The sequence below is a fragment of the Macrobrachium nipponense genome, chromosome 26 (assembly GCF_015104395.2).
Source record: "Macrobrachium nipponense isolate FS-2020 chromosome 26, ASM1510439v2, whole genome shotgun sequence".
NCBI classification, from domain to species: domain Eukaryota; kingdom Metazoa; phylum Arthropoda; class Malacostraca; order Decapoda; family Palaemonidae; genus Macrobrachium; species Macrobrachium nipponense.
The window spans coordinates 57,233,384-57,254,441 of NC_087215.1; the positions used below are offsets into that span (position 1 = coordinate 57,233,384).

The following is a 21,058-nucleotide window of genomic DNA, read 5'->3' on the forward strand; positions in this document are numbered from 1 at the left end:
GAGGTCCTTTTACAATAGGAAGGTACTAGCGGCAGCTGGATAGGTCGTAAGCTTTCGAACAAGGGGTTCGGTAGTTAACTGCTTGTCCGACAGGCGCCGCGCGCGCGACTGGGAGGTAAACAAATCACTTTTGCTTTTGGCCCAAGCAAAAACTGCAGAGTGAGGGGTGGCATGAGGTGGGGCTATGTGTAAAAGGACCTCAGGTTTGTATAGTTAGGAAAAATGCAATTTTGGACAAATTGTCATTTTATACTGTGCTGTCTTACCTTTTTGTATAAGCTTATCATCTTTGGTACAGTAGTTGCTTGCTGCGAGCCTGACTTTTATTGATTTTTTATTCTTTGCATTAGAAATATTTTTTGAAGAATATTTTAATCTTTAAATAACCAAATCTCCAAAAATAACAGTGATTTTCACCATGAACTTTTGATTTTTTCAAATTATTCTTCTCTCTGATGGCATATTAAACAAATGAACAGAACTTATTGAACTATAGCACCTTCACCAAAAGATTATGAAATGTGAAAGAATGGTCACCATTTGTTTTTTCATCTTTATATTTTGAGCAATGTAAGCCTTGAATGTACTGGATTATACACTCAGTAAATAATCACAGTTTCACGAAGCGCTTCTTGATTCACTGCTTATAGTTCTTTTCTTTATTCTGTTTAACCTGATCTTTGGCTTAATTTATTCCATTTCCAGATGTTTTTAAGGTATTATGAACTCTGGTTTAATGCTTAATGCAATTATTATAGATTGCAGTGTTAGTTTGGTGGTGGTGGTAGTATAGTAATAGTACTGTAGTAGCATTTTTTTTATTGTACAGTCATTTGGCTTGTTGAAGAATCTTGGTGTAGGTCAGTGTCTTAGTTAATCCTAAGGGGCTTCGTTCCATATTTATTTTATCTTTAAGAAAAAGTAATTTGATCATTTTTTTTCCGCTCTAAGAAAGTAGTCTTATTTATTTTTTGTTTTCTGCTCATTCAGTTTGCTTATAAAACTACAACTATAAGAATAACTAACCAAATTCATTCTATTAATGAAAATTGTTTAAAGTTTTTAATTATTCATTGCAGTACGTATTTTGTTCTTGAAGTACACTTCTTATGTTTCATCATATTATAGGCAGATACCTTGTAACTTTTTTCATATGCTTGAGTGAACAGCCAATGTTCAGTTTATGGGTGGGCAAGTGGCTATAGTAGATTCACATCAACCGTGCATCTGATGTCTAGGTCAGTCCCTTATGACACTCCTGATTCGCCGTTGATAAGCCAATCAAAGGGCTGGAAACACACTCAGTTTCTCGAGAGAGTTCACATAGGCAAGATGTATGTACCACCTCTCTTTAGGGATACTTTTGAAAGAGACATTCCTCAGGAGAGGTGGGACATACATCCTGCCTATGTGAACTCTCTTGAGAGACTGAGAGTTTCCAGACCTGTGATTGGCTTATCAACAGCCAATCAGGAGCGTGTAAGGGACGGGCCTAGACATGAGATGCATGGTTGATGTGAATCTACTATAGTAACCTATACTTTCTTGTTGGATGTATATACAAACACCTAATTTTATAATGGGGCTAAACATATAAGGACTGGACCTTTTTTTTTTCTTTTATGTTGAGCAACAAGCTTATGGGATTGCTGTGGTCATGTTTGTTTTGTCCTTTACAGTTAGTTCTTTCATCCAATGAAATTTTAATTAAGGTGGAAAAGAAATTGAATAAGGATGTACACTGGCTCTTTTTAACAGAATTTTGATTTGTTTAATTTGCAAGCTTTTTATATTTGTGAACAAATTTTATGATAAATTTCTAGCATCCAACTATGATGAACAGGTACTATACTTTCGAGTTACATTGCTTGTCATAAAGTATTCCTAAATAACAAAGAGAAATAATTAATCAAATTTTGAGAATATGTCTCCTAAAATACACATGGAATATTAACTCTATTGGTATAACACCTTGAATTGCATTACCAAAGAATTATTGAATTCATCTACAAATAGTGGTATATTAGTGATGATTTTTTCATTGTGGTTGGCATTCTCTCACATCCTTTCCACGAAAATGTAATTAGAAGTTTTCAGAGCTATAACAGAAGGTTTGACTTCTTTTTTTTTTTTTTTTTTTTTTATCCGAGTGGGACTGGGTAACAATTCAAGTTGACAAAGCGAAGCCTGTTTGTGACCATCTTATGGCTAATTTTGGGCAAAATTAAAAATTATACAGAAAGGATTACCTGTAAGGCGCAGAGCTAGTATCAGGATACACTGGGGATAAATGAAAGTACACAATTTTTAGTATGAAGAATATATGAGAAAGAATGAGTTTACCAGTAGGAAAGATGATACCAGTGTGTATCAATGATTTGAAGAGAGAAAGCTAGACTGCTGGTAAAGTATGTTCATTCGTGAGAGAGCAAAGACATGATAGGTACAAAAGGGTTGTTCTCCCCCAGGTAACAGAACATAAACATTGAGGGGCATTGGAGGAGATTTCGAGTACAGTTGAAGGCCATACTAAGAATGAGGAGTTGGTGTATGGATGTAGTATCATGTGACTGGAAAAATATAAAACTAAAGATAAATAAAAGAAGGTTTGGACTTGTGATGGAAAGGGATAGGGAACAGGTGGTCAAAAAATCTATATATAGTACGGAAGTGGCTGACCTGTAGGAAGACACAGGAAACTATGAATAAATAGGATGGATGAAAACGTAACACATCAGCGCCTCAGTGACGTGGTTGGCTTGGTGTTAGCTTCTCACCTCGGTGGTCGCGTGTTCGATTCTCGGCCATTCCATTGAGGAGTGAGAGATGTGAATTTCTAGTGATATAAGTTCACTCTCGACGTGGTTCGGAAGTCACGTAAAGCCGTTGGTCCCGTTGCTGAATAACCACTGGTTCCATGCAACGTAAAAACACTATACAAACAAACAAAACCTAACACTGATGGGAGTTCAGGAAGAAGGGCATAGGACAGAGAAGAATGGCAACAAGTCATATAATGCCTACCCCTTTACGGGTTATCCGGTGATGATGACAGGGAGTATTTTAGGAAGAGCATGAATCTGTGATTTGCCAGGTTTGGAGAGGAGGAAGGGCGGTGTTTCGGTGTGACTACTGATGTTGAAGGTGCATGTTAATTTTCAAGGTGGGCTCATACAATCGGTAGGAATGTGTGTGGATTAAGAATGGCGGGAAGAAGATTCAACGCAGTGATTGGTGTGAGTCGAGGAAATGTGAAACTGATAACAAAGACTGTATTTGCGCTGCAGTTACAAGACAAATGGTTAGATCGTGTGTAGGAGTAGCAGGAATACAGGAGGGTGGTTTGGTCGTGAAGAAGGCGAGAGAGAAAGATAACTAAAAAAGCGGAAAAACTATGTTAGAGGGATTACTTACTTGAATAGACAGATGGAGCTGAGGATTACGTACACTTGCTTTGAAGAGTAAGAATACTTGCAGGTATGGTGTCAACTCCAACAAGCAATAAACGAGTATATGACATTCGAGCTTTGAAGACCCTTGTTATCGTCAATGATATGATTTGCTTACTCATTTTTGTTGAGTGGAACTGACAGATGGCGCCTATTCCCATAATTTGGACGGAGAAGCTCAATGTACGAAATTAATGACTCGTATACACTACTGGTGGCGCAAGAGAAGAGGCGCAAGCCGTCATCTTGCACCCAAAATCGGCGTAGAGCGCCTCAGCGGCGTGGTTGGTATGGTATTAGCGTCCCACCTCGGTGGTCGCGGGTACGATTCTCGGCCATTCCATTTAGGAGTGAGAGATGTGTATTTCTGATGATAGAAGTTCACTTTCGACGTGGTTCGGAAGTCACGTAAAGCCGTTGGTTCCGTTGCTGAATAACCACTGGTTCGATGCAACGTAAAAGCACCATACAAACAAACAAACAAAAAATCGGCGTATTAGTTCACTTAAAGAATGTAGAAGGAAAGCTTTGCATTACTTTCCGACAACTGAGAGAATACAAAATAAAATCATGGTAGTGTGGTTTAACATTAAATATTAACGGTACTTTTTACAACATATTTTGGGAAAGAAAATGTTTCCTTAAAAGCTCAATTCTCAAACCATTTTCAGATGTAGAAACAAACTAGGCCTATAGCGTGTGTTCTAGCCATACGAGTATCTTCGAAAAGCAAAAACTACCTGAAGCATAATGCGTAAAGTGATAAACAAATAGTATATATTGAGTGTATTGTATTTACTATTTATGTCCAGGTTATGCACTTATGGTACTGAAGTACGAATAAATTCAGAGCGTTGATCATTTCATGACGTCACAATGGCTCGTAAAATCTATCTTTAATATTTTTGTAAGAGGATATATAGTACTATATATAATTTACGAAGTTTACACTTTATTTATTATAACTCACGAAACTGTATACATAGTTGTAAAATTTACGATGATGCTGTGCTATAATATGTGTTAGCCGTTAAAAGTATGTTAGTGTTTAGACTGATTCTCAAAATCTCCAATTTCAGACTTTCAGTCGGTGTTCATGTACCAGGTGTCTATGTGTCGAGTATAGTCTATCCGTGTGAAAGCCACTTCGTCAGAAAGGTAAAATTTTATATTTAGTGCAGATTCATGTCTAAATCTTGCTTTTTTGTAAAACACTTGAAAAACTGAGACGAAGTAGAAGCCCAGAAAAGTATAGGCTGGGAATAATTTGAAATTATTTTACCGCCGGGAAGCTTTGTGCCAGTTGATTATCCTAGGCCAAGTGGTTATACTCCGCAGATGGAAGCCAAATATAACAGGTAGGATATTTTAGGACGTTTAAAAGAGTATTAATCCTAATTTTAAGTTGACTGTAACTAATAGTTTCCGAGACAGTGGGGCGGGGGGTTCGGACATGTATAGCAAGTTGGACCATGGATTACATACCTACTAAAAGGTTTTGACAGTTCTCACTCAACCGGGGACAGCTTCATTCATATCACACTACAGCTTTGCCTACAGTGAAATCGATCCTTCACGGGCTCAGATTGGTGATTTTCTTAAGTAATGCGTTTTGGAAGTAAATGGCTATGAGAAAACTAGGGTTGAGTTAACCAGTGACCGAAGTCTTATGACATGTCTTAGGCCTCGTAGCCTACTATACGGCTATCTTGTTTGTAGTATAATACTTAGTTAGTATGCAATACTAGAGGTTTGATTAAGGTTACAGAAGCCGTTTTGTTTCATGTATGCAAAGAACTCTTATTCAGTAAGTAAAACGCTTAAGTACTGGATCAAAGTATCATCTTGGGTGTAGATTAGTGATGTATGTTATAGGTATTGTATTAAGCCAACACTTCTTGTTGGCACGGGCGTTTCCCTTGTTAGGCCCGTAGAGTGATGTATACTATAGGCCTAGCTTTATACGAAATGTTAGTCTAGTTTATAGTATTATCAAAATATTTAGATAGGCCACTTTCTGTAACCGCTCTCCATGTTAGTAACTAGGCCACTTTCTGTTGCCGCTCTCCATGTTAGTAGGCCCATCTAGGTATTATAACAACACCAATTAGCCAAATCTGAAATGAATGGTTGGTTTTAGTTTAGATTTAGTGGGCTTTGTTGCAGTACGGCCCTGGCTCAGTGTGGTTCGTTGAAGGGGTTTAGAGGCCTGTTGTGGGCCTCTATTGCCGCCCCGCCCTCTAACCGTCCAGCTAATAAAGATGGATAAAAATTTCATCTTTCTATGGTTGTTGGACCTAGGTATAAGCATCGAAGGTGAAGATGGTTTTATGTCTAAGGTATTTCTTCAAAAGACTCCCACGCATTATATAAAGTTAAGTATAGCCATCTTAGTTTTACCAGACCATTTAGCTGATTATCAGCTCTCCAAGAGCTGGCCCGAAGGATTAGATAATTTAACCTTGTGTATCTCAACAGTTGCCTTGATTTCTTATGAATCACATTTTGTTTAAGACCATGGGCGCCTACAGCCTATTTTTCCAGGGGGTGGGGGGCAAATCTTAATACATAATGGATTTGTTTCTAGTATCAAGCAGACCATAGATATAGAGAGGCCCCTCTATATCTGTGAAGCAGACAAACTTTTGACCCCTCAAACGAGCAGGTTAATCCCAATAAACAATATCAACGCCTGCATTTCTTTAATGAGTAAATATCATCAATATATATATATATATATATATATATATATATATATATATATATCATATATATATATATAATAACATCGAGCTACAAATGTCCTTTAATATGAAATTCGCTCTACTTCGGAATTAATATATTTCATGTGTTAACTGAAGGGGAATTTTTTAGTCGATAATAGATTTGTCGGCTCACGGACGCGAACCATCGATCCCAACAAATCCAGGATGCACAGTGACGCTGTAAACCACACCGCCACTGCAAGAGCCCGTGAGCCGACAAAATTCTATTGTCGACTAAAAAATTGCACTTTGGTTAACATATATGAAAATATATTAATTCCGAAGTAGAGCGAATTAGATATTAAAGGACATTTGTAGCTCGATATATGTATATGAATCACGGTAATGTGAGGTGTGTCCATTGGACCCGTTACTGAAAACCACTGGTTCCATGCAACGTAAACACACCATACAACAATAAACTGTTCAACTGAAATCAAGCATTTCTTGAAAGAATAACGCAGTTATGTACTGCATACAAAAAATTATGCAATTATATGATAAGGATACCTTTAATATGCTTTAACTGAAAGATTGTACTGTATAATGGAAGGAGAACAATGTGATGTAGTTAAATGTATTTTTTTTTTTCCAAGTTTGTCTCTTCTTTTGAAGAGGAACTGCAACCACCTGTGGTCACTACCAAACTTTTCAACTACCTTTTCCACGAAATCTGTCTTGTTCAGAATGATTTTTATCACGATGTACACTGAGTATACATAACCCAGAGAGTTGTTCATCAGATACAGTAGAGCTCAGCCATGTTTTGTCCTGGATTTCAGGTGTGGCTTGGGTAAGTGCCCCGGATGCAGGCTTATTCGGACCTTGGCTGATTCGGACCATTTGCTAGGCTGATTCGGACCCATACTAATATTTTTATATTATAGCAATGGGTATTTCTATATAAGCATTCCGCATCGTTCGTCCCTGCGAATACGAAAGCCACCAGGAATTGGGGCGTCAAATGCATTTTGCCCCGTTTAGTACGAAGCCCTGGGGGTTAATTACAGTTGTCCGAATAAATATTACTTAAAATTCTTGTTCAGGAGGTAAAACTGCATAGAAAAATCGGTCAATCATGTGAAGGTCCGAGTAAGCCTGGATAAAGGTCCGAATGAGCCAGTTCCCAGTGGCCCCACCCTTGCCCCTACGTGCTGGCTCCCATGTTTAAGACTGGGACTTCCAACTTGGGTCAAGCAAACCAATGCCTGTTACCTTTGGAGACCAGGCCACAAAGACAACTTTCCCTTTGCCGTGCCGATACACCTGTACTACTACGTACTTGTTCGGTCCATCTTATCAGAATTGTTGATTGCAAGAGTTCATAGACCCATACCAGGCCTCTTACACCCTGTAGCAGTTTAATACACGTAAGGTAAGGGTCCGTGCTGGCATGCATAGACCAGTTTAGTTTCCTAGGGGTCCCAAAATTCATACACCTTTGACTACCATCGTGTGAACTAGGGCTAATCGGTCTTGGCTCCGTTTTTTATTCGTAGTGGTTTTCAAGTTTCAACCGTTGCCTAAAGTTTCCGTCCAAAACAACAACCGAGCGCGTTTACTGTCTTCCTTTTGGCATTTTCCACCAAACGTTGGACACATTTCTACTGCCAGTCATGGCTAGGTGGTACTACCTTTGGCAGAAAGGTACAAAAAATGCCAGTAAACTTGTTCCGTTTTGATTCAATAGACTTGGAGTTCAAAGAAAAACTTGCTGTTGCTGGGGGCAGTGACGGTCTAATGAAGTGTGGCATAACCACTTTGGGCTCGCCATTACTATTTTTCGGGAGAGAAGGGGAATAAACAACCCCTCGCGAAGCAGAATCCAAATAATTCTCCCCACAGTAGCATTTATTTTTCTATTCCATACGGAGATCAGTGTAACGAGCTGCATAATACCTTCAAACAATCTGGGCATGAATTAATTAATAGCTCGGGCATGGATTAAGATGTAACCCCAGGGTAAGTAAGCCTTATGTTCGCCACATGAAGGGATATTTTAGGAACGGGAACAGAGAGCAAGAGAGATCCTAGGTTTGCAGGTGAAAGTGAAACCGCCGCAAACTGACGCTTCATAAGACAGCTGAGTACGACAATGTAGTATTTTGGATGTAGTGACCTGACAATAATTATTTGCTGTGGCTAACTCATATATTTTCATTTGTACCATACTTAATAATTATCTTGCGGCTGTTATTTTTATAATTCATCATTAATAAACAACCATGTGGATCAGACCTAAACTTCCGTAGCAAAACGAGAAAAGAAAATAAAGTTTCAAACAAAAAGAGTGTTTTGCAAGTCAGTTGCCGTTTCGGTAATCGATTCCATACGAATGTGTCCATGCGGCGAATAATAATAATAATAACAATAATGATAATAATAATAATAATGAGATCGAGGTGAGGCAAATCACCAATCGTTTGTGAAACGTACTCGATCCTCTCACTAATAAGTCTTCGTGTAAAGACCGACGGTTTATTGTACGCCTAGGAATAAATGACAAATTTTAAAAGTAATCTGTATTTTTCTCAATATATAAACCTGAGGTCTTTATATATACTCCCCATCTCTTGCCACCCCTCTTCTGATACCGTCCCTGGTACTGCCCTGGCTATTAGAATAGTGAATGTATCGCCTCTCCCACTGGTAGTTAACTACCGAACAACCTTGTATTAGAATAACAAGACCGACGGTATGTATATTAGGAAAAATACAAATTAATATAGATTTTTCATATTAATAAAACTGCAACGAAGCAGTTGAGTTTCGGCAGCTGATTCGAACATTTTATTAATTATTTAGGACACCAAATATCACTGTGCCGGCCTCAAACGGGAGAACGTTATGCACCTTCCGCAAGTTATTTACATCTTTCTGTTACCAGTATTTTGGGTTAAGAACCGCCACGTGGAGACCTCATTGCTAAGCTGAGCTTTAACAAGATCACGCTCTCTTTAGTCAACCCTTTTTCTCCTTACCGGTTAAGTCTGTTGTCTTGTCTGTATGTAAGATTATTAGGTCATGAATAATTGTTTTATTATATATATATATATTATATATATATATATATATATATGCCGGGAAATGTGTATGTTAGCACAAAAGGGAGAAGGTCTTTATTCAAATATCTCTTATAGTCAGGTGTCAAGTAGTTTTGCGTTGAGACAAAACTTATTTTAATTCGTCTTTCAACCATCTGTGTAGGCTTAAGTTGAATTTTTGGTATTTTAGAACAATTAACAATGATCGAGAACTTGCTGTCGCACTACTTCACTTATATGCCTGTATGGATGTTAAGGAACTTTTATATTAGAGTACTTAGTGATGTGATTGCATGGGTTTTACAGGCCTAGGTAAGGTAGGAATTCTCGTGATGACTGAATATAAGAAGTTGATAATATGCATGAGTGCGTGCATAGTATGTTGAAACCTATTATTACCCAAGAAAAGGAAATTCATTGTATAGACACACTTATTCGCACAATCTTCCCTGTAAACATGAACAGTACAGTGAATTATGTACATTACAATTAGTCGACGTTAATGGATGGCAAATAGTATGGAGAAAGTCATAGGACTAGCAACCTCAAGGTATTCGTTAAACCTTGAGCAGCCTGAGCCCAAATTTACAATAAGTGGGAAAGGTGTGTGTATAACTTATACTATATATAATATATAATGTGTATTTGCGTATATATGTGTATTCAATATATATATATATATATATATATATATATATATATATTACGTTAAAAGCAATTGCTTTAGTGGCATCAATAAGTTTCTTGCAGGTATCTTCATACCGACGAAGTTTTTTCCGATTCTCGTTCGTCAATTTCTGGTGAAATATACGCAGACTTCCTTCTTCCATTTATTGAATTTTGTCACGACAGCTGTTTCGCCTTATGGCATTATCAAGCGACTACTGACTTACAATCTGACCTTTCGGCCTATTTATCTCATCGTGTGGGAGGTATGACCTCGAGGTATGGGTATGGTTAGTCTAGGGATTAACAGCTTAAGGGCGTTGTTTTAGTTACAAAGAATATAAGGACATATGTACTGCGACAATAAGAGTGAAAGTTTAAACAGTGGTTAAATAAATATTCAAAATACAATGCCATGTGCTAGAGTTTCCTTAAATGTATGTTTAAAAATTTAATATGTTACATGTTGGTTTTAGATAAAAATTACAAAATTACATACAGGAATGAAAATGAATATAGAAATCTAAATACGGGAGTACAAATATATGTATATATTTTATAGCATGCATAAAGGTACAAGAGATAATTTCTGTTTATACATAAATGTGTATGATTTAAATTTGAGTGTGTGTGTGTGTGTGTATGTCCAAAATGGTCTACGTTGGTTAACGGTTGCTGATTCGTGTTGGGCGGGGTCTCAGCGACCTGAGTAAGGATGTTACTTGACTTTCGCTGACGCTGGGTCTTCTCATGCCTTCCAAGGGGCGCGATGTTCTCGGTGGATTGGGGCGCGCTGTCTGGTCCCTGTTGGCTTGGGTATTCCTTCTCCTGCTGGAGGGGAGTATATGGTCCGATTCTTGTTGGACGTTCAAGGTCGGCTTCTGAATAGCGATGCTCACTGCTTCCGTTATTAAGAGGCGACCGTAGTTGTCTTCTCTGTGTACGACCTGGGTGCCTTCTATGAGCTCTTGTAGAGATGGCTTCCTGTCGTGAACATCTATGTAATGTTGATGGATGGCCCCTTGATTTCTCTGAGCCAGCAGACGTCTCCGAAGGGTCGTTGTAGTGTGCCCGATGTAGTTTTGGCTGTGAGGTTTACACACCTCCTCCGGACAAGTAAATTTGTAAACTACATTCGTGCACATCTCCTTCGGTCCCCCCGGAGCGGTGCTGTTCTTCATTATTAAGGCTGCTACAAGGTTGGGCTTACTATATATCCTGAGGCTTATTTTATGGTAAGGGGCTTTTGGGGTTACGCCTCTGTTTATTATCCCGCGTAGTGTGCAGCAATCCTCCTTGTATGCAGACCCATAATGTACACGATGGTAAATAATCAAGTTTTCCTCGTTTTTCGCCATGGTGTTGGGTTGGTAAAATTCGTCCATTTTCTTTTTTATTGCTGCTTCGATAATTTGATCTGCATACCCGTTGTTTGTCAGCAGTTGGCGAATTCGGTCGAGTTCGTTATGTATATCTTTCCATGATGAGCTGTGTGTGAAGGTTCTGTTGACATACGCACTCACAACAGACTTTTTATATGCGTCCGGGCACTCCCCGCGTGCGTTCAAGCAACGCCCAGCGTTCGTTGCTTTCGTATAAACGGTCGTCTTAAACTGTCCTTCTTGTTGTTTTACCAGGACATCAAGAAATGGCAAAGTCTTCTGCTGGCTGTGCTCTGTGGTGAAGTTGAGCACTGAGTTTCTTTTCAGAGCATCTGCTAGTTTTTTGGTATCTTCAGGCTCTTTTATTGTGACGAATATATCGTCGATGTACCGCCCATAAATCCTAGGTTTTAGATGTTCTCTAAAGGTCCTTTCTTCGACGGTGGCCATGTACATATTTGCAAAGAGGACCCCTAGTGGGGATCCCGAATCCTTTCAGAATTTATGAATGGTTCTCAATCGAATTTATATTGATTGAAAATAAAAGACCTCACGCTATATATCGTTTATTATTTTAGTTGCACCTGAACTATATTCTTTGGTTTAAGGGTTAAAAAATCGTTCGTCTTGTTATCTTCTGTAAGATTCATTTAACGATATTTAGTTATGGCACATTTTCCGTCGTTCTACCTGTGTACTGTCATGTTTTTATGTCCGAGTAATTATCTGCAGGCGTTGGGTCCCGCCCCATAAGCTCTCGAACGATCGATCTTCGTTTATGCCTCTATTTTCTATTGGACTCGTTGGTTGTGTATTTAATGTGGCGTCTGTGACATGAAGATGAGTGAATCCACTATTTGATTTATATATGTACACACAGATATGTATATATATATATATAATCAAAGTGGTACATTATTGTCATGAAAAATGTCTCCCATGTGCTTTCTACCTCATTGTAGCGTACACGCTTGCGCTTACGATGTGGCCACCCCCATTCCCTCTGGGAAAGTGCAGTAACACACAAGATGGAATAACATGTTATTCCATCTTGGTAACACAAGTGGGATATTTGGCTAAATAGCGCAGCACTTGCCTCACATTTGGTTAGGTTCTTGGATTGCTCTCGCCTTACCCCCCCTACAAAGAAGACCCACCTGCAAATGGGTGTCAGCGTCTGCTGGGGTTAAGGAAGTGTATATAGGCCTAGCAACCTTGTCCCTATATATCTGCTAAGAAGCAGGAAGGCTTTATCTCTCATTTGCCAACTGTGTGTGTGTGGTTGGAGTTTGTACTCTTATAGTGGTGATTTTCTAATCTTAAAAGCCTGAGCAACACCGTTTAGCAACTTCCTGGGGACACTTTCATTAGTCAATATTTAGCTCTTCAACGTATCTTTTTCCTTCTTTCCTCCTCTGATTAAGCCTCCTTCATCTTACATTGGGTAGCATGCTACTTGTTAATGTTTTTAGACGACTGATTGCTGTAAGTCAGAATGTTGACGTCCATGATGGCGAAAAACGGGATGTCAAGACAGAATGTCGAAAGGGCAGAATGCAAACAGTCATAATGAGGAAAAAATAAAAATGGTGACCAAAAACTTCAAATTAACTGAATATAAAAAAAGAAGAGCTTAGACAATTCTTGTTTAGGAAAAAAGATTAGATTATTTTTCAGATTTCAGCACCTTATCAAACTAGAAGAAATGAAATCGATGATCCTAAGAAAGAACCAAATGGACTGGTCGAATTACAAGTTGCGAGTACCCTTCATGATCAATAGCTTTAATAATTTTTTATTTATTTATTCGTCCCCACGTTAGCCGCAAATAATATTTGGTTTGAATTAACTCTGTTAGCTTGTTATAGCCGCATTTTCTTGACAGGTTTATGCATGGTCGGGTGGCTTTGCTAAATATTTACAGTGTTTGTAAGCTTGTTGCCGGCTATCCAGTGAATTGTTTGACTGGGTAGTTAAGTTGGTCTCTTGAATCTCATGTAAGTTTTAAACTCTCTCTCTCTCTCTCTCTCTCTCTCTCTCTCTCTCTGTTCTTAATTGCCAGCTTGTAAAAAATTGCATATTTTCATTTCCACCGTGGTCTTTGCATCAGTTTTCTTACATATCAACCCGCGCACAAACACAAGAACGCAATACAAGCACTTTTTTGTTGCTTTGAATGCATGCATGCGAATGAGAGACAGGGGTTGGGGGAGCAGGGCCCTGGATAATTTATAGCAGTGACAGAGTTCCGCGGTAACTTGAAACAGATCCAAGAAGAAACCGGAATGGTCCCCAGGCCTAAGCATCAAGTAATGATCAAATTGAATCAATTGTATCATTCTCGATGAAATGATGGATCTGAATTATTTCTAGTTTGAAAAGAGTTTGCAAGAAACAAAGCAACGAAATAATTGTCGAGCATACCAACTCTGCGAATTCGGAATTAATGCAATGAATATATCGGTGAACGTTTTTCCTAAAACCTGTGTATAAAGTAACAACAAATAACGTTTTCGTCATTATTATTATTACCATTTATTAGGAAGTATCAAAGCAGAAACGTGGCGTTAAGGATTATGAATAGATATTAATACAGCGCAAATTCTTCATTCCCCGAATCACGGCATAGAATTGGTTTGAACCATATTAGCGTTGTAAGCATCTTACCGTTTCATCCGTATAATGTTTCTGTATTAAATAAATATCCTGAACTATGCAATCGCTTTCATGGTCAGCATGAAATTAGAACATTAGAAAATTTGTTATTTCTTCTAAGTCACCCAACATTGATAATTTTACTGAACTCTAATCCATTTATGTGGAGAGAACAGACAATATGTCTATATGAACACGATTTTTTTAAAACAATATATATATGTATATTCATAAGAATGAAAATGTATTTGTTCTCATTTTCATACTCTGTAGTGTTAAGGACTCCTGTCCCTTCGTACTTCATTTAGGAATAGTGATTGGAAGGCGGCACTGGGAACTGATCCGTAGGGACACCATCACTTTGGTGAGACCTTCTCATTAGAACCATAATTGTCTGCTGCGTATACGTTATGAAACCATTGTCCACATGAGCCATGGGCTAAAATGTCTCGCAAGGGCGGCTGCTTTAGTAAACTGACTTATGCATTGGAAAACAAATGTTAGCAAACCGGTGTCATGAAATGAAGACTGTACTTCAGAGGAAATTCTGTTCGCAGTAGCGATGTAGCTTTGTCCCTTTGTAATTTACCTCTGTAGCTGGCGTATGGGTGCTCTATTGCATTGTTTGGGTTTTCGATCTAAGACATCAAAAAACAGTTCGATATTTAACAAAATTGGTGAATGTCAGAATATAGTTTTCTAGATTTAAGAGCAAGAATAGCTCGCTCTGTGCTAAATATGCGTGTTGTGTGTGTGTGTGTGTGTGAGAGAGAGAGAGAGGCTTACGTGCCTTAATATCTTAATCCTCGGGTGACAGATTTCGGAGGCATTAGATTAACCCTACTGCATGATGCATGATGCCCATGTACATAACTTGGTAACGACCAAAACATTTCTAGGATGCAGGAAAAAGTTGAAAAAATTTGTATAAAAGGTATTTTAATACCCAGGGTTATTTATATAACGTGATCATCAAATTTTATTGTCGGGTTTTCATCCAATAAAAAAGAACTGATGCTAAATATTAATTTACTGAATTAATTAACATCGCTGTCTCACGATGCTCTCAGGTACACAAATTCCTTGACTTACCCTAATGACAAAAGACTTTTCATTACTAGCATCCATAAGGGAGCTTTTGGGGTGAATAACTCTTTTTCACTATTGTTTGTTGTAGATGACATAGTTTGGCAGGAACAAGGGGCTTTTTAACACTTAGATTTGCAAGATGGATTCAAAAGCATTGTTCAACACTGATTTAGACTATTTTGATACTTTATATAACAGTAATACTTTAGTGATCGTTGAACGAGCTGTAGGTAACACCATATACATAGATCAGTTCTTTCATCTTTCCTTGCTGGTTATCTACAACTTTCCAGAGCTCGTTGCTATCATTCTCCTACTGACGGGTGCCTTAGGGTTTAAAGAGGTTTTAATCTCACCTATTCAACCTTTCATTTCCTTTTTAACCGCCACCATCACTCTCATATCCATCAATAAAAACCCGTGTTCTTACCATTCACCTTCACATCATCGAATGCCTTGCGGGCTGCTTATGAGCAAGAACCCTTGCTGGCATAATGGCAGCTTGATTGCAAATAAACAGATTTCTACATTGAAAAAGTGTTACTGAATACTGACACCCCCAGCTGGACGTACTGTTTATTAAAACTAAAATCTAATACAACTAGTAACTCGTTCATTAGTCCCTTGTCCCTACCTCTGATCCGAGTTAACCGGCCGACAAGGTCATAACCGTTGATATTACAGCCCTTTATCTCTCCCGAGTGGAGATTGGAAGCGTCTCTTTCGATTTACACCGTCAAATGACCCAATTGATTGAATGGCCTTTCGTAGTTAAGCCTAATCACTCAAACGACTGTTTGCAGCGATCCGAGGTATTAAATTACTTCTTGATTGAGTCCGATTGCTCTCAGTTACCGTAGGCAATCTCTCCTCATCACGTTAAGCATTGATTGCATGTGTTCTCTCTCTCTCTCTCTCTCTCTCTCTCTCTCTCAGTTCTTTACGTATCGTAAGCATGTTTTTTATATCTGCGAGGCACATATCTCCTTTGTTGCTATCGATACGGTATTTGTTTTTGCCCCTGGCAAATGATGGGCGTTCATTAAAATTAGCGAGCATTTACCTACTTGTACGAATGAAACATTTTGAGCCTGTCAGTATGTGTAGCTATATACACAGGTAAGTATATATGTAGAGGACAAAATTTTTCACGAACATTTAGAATTTATTGCATGTATACTTCGTTATCTCTGAATGAGTATATTCATTTTAGGGAGGCCAGCGAAACTCGAGATTTATAAGTATATATATATATATATATATATATATATATATATATATATATATATATATATATATATATATATATATATATATTATATATATATATACTTACATATTTCACCTTTCCGGCTGTTATTATAAATTTTTTTATAATTTTATGTCTCCTTATAGCTATTAATTGTGTGGAATTGCCTTCATACGATTATTAATGGAGACGTGTTATTAGATAGAGTCAGCTCTTTCATCGTTTTAGGCAGAAGCTAAAAGGAAGTTGAAATTGGTGAAAAACCCAGGGATAATGTAGTGGGTAAATCCAGTACAAAACTACCAGAATAAAATAAAGTTTGTTGCAGCGTGTTAAAATATTTTCTAGCTAGGAACAAAGGGTAAATGCAATGATTTTTCTTTTAATTTGAAAACACGCAAAATATTTTGGGGGAACAGTAACAACCACTTAAGTTACATTTCGTCAAGGAAGAGACTAACCAGTAAATACTAGTTTCTGTATTTGAAATGACTATTTTGAAGGTTGAAAATTTGGAAGGAGGGATACCTTCATGGATTTAGTTATTCTTTACTAATTACTTGGAGAAACGTAGTCTAGATTTTGGTAGACTTATAATTAAACACCCGTTATGTAAAAGTTATCCTTTAGAATCTGTTTAGCACATGTTTACGATTAATTGTTTACCAACATCCTGCTGTTCGTAAAAATTTCGCTGATGGCTGTGGTGTCTCTAGCTTCGTCCTCATTGTTGTACACTACTCTCTTATTTCCTGATTTACCACCGTTATTTTAATCACGGCCAATATCTTATTTTGAAGCGTTCTGGCAAATAGTAAAATTAGTAACAGTTCTAATTTTATTCAGAATAATTTTCCGTGTCCTACCATAGCCCGTATTTTTAAAGACTGGGTTGATTCTTAGCCAGATACCCCCCAAAAATAAAAGATCATCTAGCATTTCTTATCGTTTCTGATATTTAATCGGGATACTAGTTAAATGTTGAGGCGTGGTTTTTCTATTATTATTATTATTATTATTATTATTATTATTATTATTATTGTTGTTGTTGTTGTTGTTGTTGTTGTTGTTGTTGTTATTTATTCATGTTTTGGAGATGATGCTATTCATGAAAAATATACAGTGAATTGTATTTTAACATTCCATTTTATTTTTCAGGTGAGTTTTAACAATTGCCGTAAGAAGGCTTCATTGAGGAAAGTAAGTAATGCTGATTTATATATATATATATATATATATATATATATAATATATATGTGTGTGTGTGTGTGTGTGTGTGTGTGTGTGTGTGTGTGTGTGTGTGTATTGTATATTTTTAGCCTCACTACGTAGCTAGTTCTGTCGTCCTTCCGTAATTAATTAATTTTAAGACGACAATTTTCCCGTTGTTATAGATTATAGACTACGACGACGAATGAGGTGGTGTTTTCGTTATACGGAGATATAATACTTGGGTGAAGATATGGCAATGCTATAAGAGGAACGTTTCTCTCAGATAACTTTAGTCAAAACTTTTAACATGTTTGAAGGGTCACAGTTACTGTTATAATCCCGTCATTCCCCACTGTAAGCTCCGGAAAGTCACTTCGAAATGGCGACACCCACAGCCCTAGGATGATGATGATAAATAAATCCGATTCATTGGGTGTAAACCATGTACGAAATTCTAAGATGTTATTACAATATATAGCAGATATATTCTTACAACATCTTAGATTACACGCTTCATTTTCAACCTTAATCAAATCTTGAAGTTCACCAAATGCAAACGCCATGTCTCTAGTTTTCAACATGGAGAACTACGAGGTAGGTCGTTATTTGAAGTCTTGAGTGATAGGTGGCTTCCCGGAAGCCGAAAGCTAGGAAGAGGTTCTCTCGTAGACTCCAGCCAGGCGTCATGGAGAACTTCCGAGTTCTTCGGATAAAGTTACTGAAAGCTGTGAACTACCAAGGCTTGCAGTTCATATGGGAAAGATAACCGGTATATACTCGTAATAAGTGTTTTAGATGTTTTCAACAACTACGGCCGTTAAGAAAATGAGAAGAAATCATTGTAGTGACGAGAGATGTATATTAAATGTTTTTTAAATTCATAACTGAGGCATCATATCCTGTAATTTACATAATACTTTGTGATCCATATGTTCGAGATTAAAATTTATTGTCCTCGGTTCAATCGGAATTCTCCTCCGGGATTCTTGGGGGCGCATTCTTGGTTAACTTGCTTCGACAAGTTAGCCCCACTCTCGTTATGGTAGGTTTCTACTTCCGAGAGGTTGCCATGGAGTCCTCCTGTCACTCACTGGGCCCTCCTGAGGTCACACTTCGTCGACAGCCTCTGATTGAGTATGGTTTGGCACTTTCCTCGTCTGTTGAACACATGCACACACACACACACAAAATTGAAAAGGCGTTTAAAATGTCATTTCCCCGTAATGCTAATCCTTTATTGTATTGCATTGTACTATTCGATCTTCTTTCGCACATTTGCATACACTTCAGGAAAAGCTTGGTCAGCAAACATGTAGACAATTTAAGAAATTCTACAGCACTTGTGTTATCAGAGGTAAGGAGGGTGACTTGACTGATTGAGAGCCATGTCCTATCAGAGTACCAGGGTTGTTAACGCCACGTTCAGAATAATGGTAATCTCACTCATCTAATTATATCCTCACAATTATATGCTCGCTCGGTTTAAAAAGATGTCTCATTGCTTCTTGTCAAACTGGCAAAGATCATCAATGCTGTATATTTTTCTTTCGTTATTGGGGATAAAAATAATCCAGTCTTAATTTTTAGTTAAGTGATTCCAAGTTCATGTGGGTTTTTTTGACATACTGTACGGAATCAATGTAGATTATGTATTTTATATGCTTTACCAGTTTGAACTTTTATTGAGCTGTTTATTGGTCAGTGTTTCAGAAATTAATCGCACAAGTTGCAGTTGCATGTTGTATCCTCTTGTGTCCTCAATACGTTTTAGACTATTATCTCGCCGCGTTTAAAATCAGATTATAATTCCTGTTATAAATCCAAGATTATATAAGGCTGTGTATCCAAAAATTGGAATCCAGTCAAGCGGCTGCATATTTTCTTAAACATTAATCAAGGATGTTCAAGAAAGTCTACCATGCATATGTATAAAAAAAAGATTGACAATCAAAAAAAAAAAAAAAAAAATGTCGCGACAAAATCTGCTGTCAGAGCTCTAAGGGTCGTGAATTAGGAGGCATATGCATTAAGAAATCCAGTTGTTGCTTTGAATGAATCTGCTTTATTGAAAGCTTTGCTCATATTAATCTCTTGGCATAGTTATCACATCCATCTTCCATTCTACCTTAGGATGAATTCGTGTCATCGGTCTTCCGAGATTTTTCTTGCCATTAAACAAAGGTTAATGGAACGGCCACGCAAGGACCATATCAGGCCCAGATACAAGGGGAACAGAAATAAATAGGGAAAGGATAGCAGAGAAAAAAACCAGGTAATCAGAAATAATGTTTTCAGGAAACAAAGAATATGATTTCTGATTTCCTGCAGCCATATCCCCGAGTGTCTTCACTCCAACTAAGCTGCAGGCAGTGTGACCACTTTCTCTACTCTCTTGTCAGAGGTAGATAATCCATTAGTTTCCTTTCTGCAAATCCAGCAGGAGACTTAACGTTGTTGTTGATGTTATTCATATAATTTTTCTGTTCCAGACTTTGTCATTAATAGTGTTGTTGCTGCTATTGTTTGTTCTGTTGCAGTTGTCAGAATTGTGGTTTTGATATATATATATATATATATATATATATATATATATATATATATATAATATATATATATATGTGTGTGTGTGTGTGTGTATAATTATACATATACATACATACAGACATAGTATTTACTTACAGCGGCTTACTTTTGACCATTTTAATCTTTTAACAGCCCGGTTATACTCGTTCTTAATGTGTTATACTTTCATTTAACTATTTTCCTTGGAATCGTTGACACAGATTTCCTTGAAAAGGATGAGTCTCTTGGAGGAGATATATATTCAGAATTGAACAGTTGTGGTACTTGTTATTGTAAGTTGTAAGTGTATCAAGTTCTTAGCAGTGGTGGAAAAGATATCGACCATTCTCTCTCTCTCTCTCTCTAGAGAATACTTATTTTGCATGTAATTTTCCTTGGAATCGTTGACACAGATTTCCTTGAAAAGGATGAGTCTCTTGGAGGAGATATATATTCAGAATTGAACAGTTGTGGTACTTGTTATTGTAAGTTGTAAGTGTATCAAGTTCTTAGCAGTGGTGGAAAAGATATCGACCATTCTCTCTCTCTCTCTCTAGAGAATACTTATTTTGCATGTAATGTATGCTATTAACCAGCGTCAGACCTACCAGTATAATATATGCATACACACTCTCTCTTTCTCTGTAAAATAGCTGTTATTATTTATGTGTAATGCAAAAGTTTATCATACTATTTCCATGTTAGGTGTAAGATAAAACTGTACCAAACTTACTAGTCCGTATGATAATCGCACACACTCACTGCTATCATGATTTGCTTCAAAGTTCTTTTTGAAGGAGGATATGATATCTAGTTATCACATTCTGTTAATGGAATTTTAGGTAATCACTGGTTTTATTATACTTGATAGGGTTAATCTGCACTTGATATTTTGCATGTCTATATTGCATTTCTGGTTAATCTGCACTTGATATTTTGCATGTCTATATTGCATTTCTTTATGAAAGCTATCTTTTATTAATTT

General features: G+C 37.4%; 1 long non-coding RNA gene across 2 annotated transcripts in view; it reads left to right on the forward strand.

Annotated features, from left to right (window-relative positions):
• The first annotated feature begins 4,541 nt into the window (after window positions 1–4,541).
• Window positions 4,542–21,058, forward strand: part of LOC135200299 (uncharacterized) — a 444,923-nt gene continuing 428,406 nt past the window's right edge. For both annotated transcript variants that reach the window (XR_010311252.1, XR_010311253.1), the window contains exon 1: window positions 4,542–4,807. This is a non-coding gene — a long non-coding RNA (uncharacterized LOC135200299). The remainder of the gene's footprint in view (window positions 4,808–21,058) is intronic.